The following is a 6094-nucleotide window of genomic DNA, read 5'->3' as shown; positions in this document are numbered from 1 at the left end:
CCCACAATTGGAGAGAGAGAGAGAGATGGCACACCCAGGAGTCAAGACTGGCACACAAGCAGAAAGGGCAATATTAATCTCCCACTGATTTGTTTTTTTTTTTTTTTTTTTCAGGGAGACTTTAGGAAAAAAAAAATAGAATAAAATGATTTTTTCAGGAAGAATTTAGAAACCAAAGAAAATAAAATGATTTTTTCAGGGAGAATTTAGAAAACAAATAAAACAAAAAAAGGCTTTCTATGGCCCACTGAGTGAGAGATGGCGCACACAGGAGTCAGGAGTGGCACACAAGCCCAGAGGCCAATATTTATCTCCCACTGATTGATGTAGTGATTTTTTCAGGTAGATTTTGGAACCCAAATCAAGCTAAAAAAATAATAGGCTTTCTATGGCCCACAATTGGAGAGAGAGAGAGAGATGGCACACCCAGGAGTCAAGACTGGCACACAAGCAGAAAGGGCAATATTAATCTCGCACTGATTTGTTTTTTGTTTTTTTTTCAGGGAGACTTTAGGAAAAAAAAAATAGAATAAAATGATTTTTTCAGGAAGAATTTAGAAACCAAATAAAATAAAATGATTTTTTCAGGGAGAATTTAGAAAACAAATAAAACAAAAAAAGGCTTTCTATGGCCCACTGAGTGAGAGATGACGCACACAGGAGTCAGGAGTGGCACACAAGCCCAGAGGCCAATATTTATCTCCCACTTTTTTTTTTTTGTTCCAGGGAAAATTTATAAACCCAATAAAAAAAATAATAAATAGGCTTTCTATGGCCCACTATCTGAGAGACAGAGAGAGATGGCACGCTTAGGAATGGCACACAAGCCCAAAGGCCAATATTAATCTCCCTTTTTTTTTTAAGGGAGAATTTATAAAACCAAAAAAAATAAATAAATAGGCTTTCTATGGCCCACTATTTGTGAGAGAGATGGCACGCTCAGGACTGGCACACAAGCCCAGAGGCCAATATTAATCTCCCACTTTTTTTTTTTTTTCCAGGGAAAATTTATAAACCCAATAAAAAAAATAAAAAATAAATAGGCTTTCTATGGCCCACTATCTGAAAGAGAGAGATGGCACGCTTAGGACTGGCACACAAGCCCAAAGGCCAGTATTAATCTCCCACTGATTGATTTATTGATTTTTTCAGGTAGAATTTAGAACCCAAATAATGCAAAAAAAAAAAAAAAAGGGCTTTCTATGGCCCACTGAGTGAGTGATGATGCACACAGGAGTCAGGAGTGGCACACAAGCCCTGAGGCCAATATTTTTCTCCCACTGAATGCTGTAGTGATTTTTTCAGGTAGATTTTAGAACCAAAATCAAGCAAAAAAATAAATAGGCTTTCTATGGCCCACTGAGTGAGTGATGATGCACACAGGAGTCAAGAGTGGCACACAAGCCCTGAGGCCAATATTTTTCTCCCACTGATTGATGTAGTGATTTTTTCAGGTAGATTTTATAACCCAAATCAAGCAAAAAAATAAATAGGCTTTCTATGGCCCACTGAGTGAGAGATGACACAGACAGGGATGGCACTCTAGCAGAAATGTCAATCTTAATCTCCCACAAAAAAAAAAAAAAAAACAGGGAGTGTCCTTCAATTACTATCTCCCTGCAGTAATCTCAGCCAGGTATGGCAGGCAGCAATAAGGAGTGGACTGATGCACAAATTAAATAAAAAGTGTGTACAAACCAAAAAGATAGCTGTGCAGAAAGGAAGGAACAAGAGGATTTGTGCTTTGAAAAAAGCAGTTGGTTTGCACAGCGGCGTACACACAGCAATGCAGCTATCAGGGAGCCTTCTAGGGCAGCCCAATGAGCTACAGCGCTGAGGGGGAAAAAAAAAAAAAATGTAGCTTCCACTGTCCCTGCACACCGAAGGTGGTGTTGGGCAGTGGAAATCGCTACAGCACAAGCGGTTTGGTGGTTAATGGACCCTGCCTAACGCTATCCCTGCTTCTGACGAAGCGGCAGCAACCTCTCCCTAAGCTCAGATCAGCAGCAGTAACATGGCGGTCGGCGGGAACTCCCCTTTATAGCCCCTGTGATGCCGCAGACAGCAAGCCAATCACTGCAATGCCCTTCTCTAAGATGGTGGGGACCAGGACCTATGTCATCACGCTGCCCACACTCTGCGTTTACCTTCATTGGCTGAGAAATGGCGCTTTTCGCGTCATTGAAACGCGACTTTGGCGCGAAAGTCGCGTACCGCATGGCCGACCCCGCATAGGGGTCGGATCGGGTTTCATGAAACCCGACTTTGCCAAAAGTCGGCAACTTTTGAAAATGAACGACCCGTTTCGCTCAACCATAGTCACAGGTACTCCCTCGTGCCAAACCTGGTTTCAGCACCGTCAGCTGTTTCCGGGTTGTGTCAAGCTCACTGAGACGCCTATGCTTGCCCCGTCGTGGTGCGGTCGGGTTAGCCAACTCCAGGGTGCCTCCAGTTTAGGAGCTTCCTATGTGGGCTGCGTGAACTGGTAGTCAAGGCTGGTTCTGTAGTGCCAGTAGGCCCAGCTCCCCCTGTAGGACTGTTGGGGTTCGGTAACTGCGGCTGCCTCGCGGCCTAGCTGTTCTCTCCTCTCCTGTGGGCCTTGGGGTCCACCACCTGGTTCCAGCACCGTCAGCCGGTTCCGGGCCGAGCCTTTGGCTTAGGTGCCTCCTCCTGGGTATCCGAGTTCCGCCAACGTCAGGCGGTCCTTGGTAGTGCTTTTAAGCGCGGGCACCTACAGCTTAGTAACCGGGTTCCAGCACCGTCAGCTGGTCCTCGGTCGTGCCATTGGCTCTTGCACACTGGGGCAACGCATCTGGGTTCCAGCACCGCCAGCTGGTTCTCGGCAGTGTTTTTGTCACAGGTACTCCCTCGTGCCAAACCTGGTTTCAGCACCGTCAGCTGTTTCCGGGTTGTGTCAAGCTCACTGAGACGCCTATGCTTGCCCCGTCGTGGTGCGGTCGGGTTAGCCAACTCCAGGGTGCATCCAGTTTAGGAGCTTCCTATGTGGGCTGCGTGAACTGGTAGTCAAGGCTGGTTCTGTAGTGCCAGTAGGCCCAGCTCCCCCTGTAGGACTGTTGGGGTTCGGTAACTGCGGCTGCCTCGCGGCCTAGCTGTTCTCTCCTCTCCTGTGGGCCTTGGGGTCCACCACCTGGTTCCAGCACCGTCAGCTGGTTCCGGGCCGAGCCTTTGGCTTAGGTGCCTCCTCCTGGGTATCCGAGTTCCGCCAACGTCAGGCGGTCCTTGGTAGTGCTTTTAAGCGCGGGCACCTACAGCTTAGTAACCGGGTTCCAGCACCGTCAGCTGGTCCTCGGTCGTGCCATTGGCTCTTGCACACTGGGGCAACGCATCTGGGTTCCAGCACCGCCAGCTGGTTCTCGGCAGTGTTTTTGTCACAGGTACTCCCTCGTGCCAAACTTGGTTTCAGCACCGTCAGCTGTTTCCGGGTTGTGTCAAGCTCACTGAGACGCCTATGCTTGCCCCGTCGTGGTGCGGTCGGGTTAGCCAACTCCAGGGTGCCTCCAGCTTAGGAGCTACCTATGTGGGCTGCGTGAACTGGTAGTCAAGGCTGGTTCTGTAGTGCCAGTAGGCCCAGCTCCCCCTGTAGGACTGTTGGGGTTCGGTAACTGCGGCTGCCTCGCGGCCTAGCTGTTCACTCCTCTCCTGTGGGCCTTCGGGTCCACCACCTGGTTCCAGCACCGTCAGCTGGTTCTCGGCAGTGTCTTTTGCTCTTGTACCTTCTGCTCCCCATCCTGGTTCCTGGCAGAGCCTTTGGCTTAGGTGCCTCCTTCTGGGTATCCAAGTTCCACCAACGTCAGATGGTCCTTGGTAGTGCTTTCAGGCACGGGTACCTCCTGCTTAGTAACTGGGTTCCAGTAACGTCAGCTGGTCCTCGGTAGTTCCATTGGCTCTTGGACCTTCGGCTACCCATCCGGGTTCCAGTACCGTCAGCTGGTTCTCTGCAGTGTCTTTTGCTCTTGTACCTTCTGCTCCCCATCCTGGTTCCAGTACCGTCAGCTGGTTCCGGGCAGAGCCTTTGGCTTAGGTGCCTCCTTCTGGGTATCCAAGTTCCGCCAACGTCAAGCGGTCCTTGGTAGTGCTTTTTAGCACGGGTACCTCCTGCTTAGTAACCGGGTTCCAGTAACGTCAGCTGGTCCTCGGTCGTTCCATAGGCTCTTGAACCTTCGGGTAGCCATATGAGTTCCAGTTCCATCATCAGGTTCTTGGCATTTTCTCAGCCTTCTTGTACCTTCTGCTACATTTCCAAGTTGAAGACCCTAAAGTCGACGACCCGGAAGACCACCCCGATGACGACGACGACAACCCGGAAGACCACCCCGATGATGACGACGACGACGGCGGAGACGACGACGGCGGAGATGACGACACTGGAGACGACGACATGGAAGACCAAGAAGCAGAAGAACAAGAGGCTGCAGAACAAAGAGCAGAAGAACATTAAGCATAACACTTAATATCAGAGCAAAAGATATTATCTAAATTATATGCAGAAGAAGACTAAGCAGTGTATGGGGGTGAGTCCGTTCCTCCTCGTGGTGCCCCTGGATAAAGCCTGATGCTGCAGGCCAAACTGAACGCGGACAAATGTAACTTTTGTGACTGGCAGAACGGAAGGTGTAATCTTCCAACTTTTATAGATAACAACTACGGGAATGCCTGTCACAAATGAGAATATGATGAAGAAGTAGAATAGGAAGAATAATACAGTTGAATAAAATGAATATGTAGAATAGGAAGAATAATAATAGTTGAATAAAATGAATATGAAGAATGTAAAAAAAAAAAAAAAGGTAAAGGATGAAGAAGAAGATGAATAAGGTGAAGAAGAAGTTGATGTCAAAGATGCTGATGATGATGAAGATGAAAGTGTGGGAAAAGTAAAAAAAAAAGAAGGGGAAGGGCGTGGAATAGTGAAACATCAATATCTGACAAAATAAAAAAAATATTTACATAGTCAATATCTTTGTCACTCCGAACATCTTTAAAAAAAAAAATAACATGCTATTCTATTTGATTGGGCTAAATCTCTATGACTTTAATGTCTCCGCCACCTCCCCAAATACATCCTGCATTATTCTTACTTGTTTTCCTTCATGTAGAATGAACCTACAAGGAAAGAAAGGTTTTATTTTAATTCCGATATTTTGGTCCCATTGACTTGCATTGGGATCGGGTATCGGTATCGGCGATATCCGATATTTTTTGAATATCGGCCGATCCTATCCGATACCGATACTTTCCGATATCGGAAGGTATCGCTCAACACTACTCATCACTAAAATTCTTTCCACTCCTTAAGTTAATACTTTCACGTCACTTATGAAACAAGCTTTTATAGCTTTACTACACAGTGAAGAAAGCAGGCGTTGCGAGTCATGTACTGTTACATATTTTGGAACTCACTTACGTTCGAAATGGTTTATATGTATTCCTGCTTTTCCCTTGTTCCTCATAAATGTTCGATGTTAAATATCACAATAATATTTCTAAAGTATTTTTAATTAGTTGAGCAATATTCGTCTAAAAATTGCAGTTTAGTTTAAAAGTAATTATGGATTTCAAAACAAATAAATCTTGACTATCAAAGCTCATAGTTTCCATAGCACATGCTAAAAAAGGGATAATTACCTTGAGTTTGCTATTATAATTATAATCATATTCCCTAAATAATGGATGTGTTCTTTTAAACACATCAGCAAGTAATCAAATGGCTGAGGGTGTATTATGAAGTCCTGGACATAAATCTTGTTTCAGATATGCAAAATGTATTCATCTGCTAGATTCATAAGCATTATAAAATATTCATGGAAGCTTCTGATAAATAATTTATGTAGGCTGAGATGTACCTTTTTCGTAGGCAAATAAATAAAGAAAAGCAAATACATAAAATAACCATTTAATTAAAAGAGTGTTCATAATGAAGTGAGGTTATAAAAAATAGCACAAATAAAAAGTGAGATGTTGCTTAAAGCAACCAATAAGCTTGCAGGTGTTACAGGTGGGAAAGTAAAATTTGTGCTATTAGTTGATATAAAAACAAGCTATAGACTATAAATTTCCCAAATAAGGCAATAAA

Source organism: Ranitomeya imitator, chromosome 3 (assembly GCF_032444005.1).
Source record: "Ranitomeya imitator isolate aRanImi1 chromosome 3, aRanImi1.pri, whole genome shotgun sequence".
Classification (NCBI taxonomy): domain Eukaryota; kingdom Metazoa; phylum Chordata; class Amphibia; order Anura; family Dendrobatidae; genus Ranitomeya; species Ranitomeya imitator.
Note: the sequence above shows the minus strand (reverse complement) of the source record.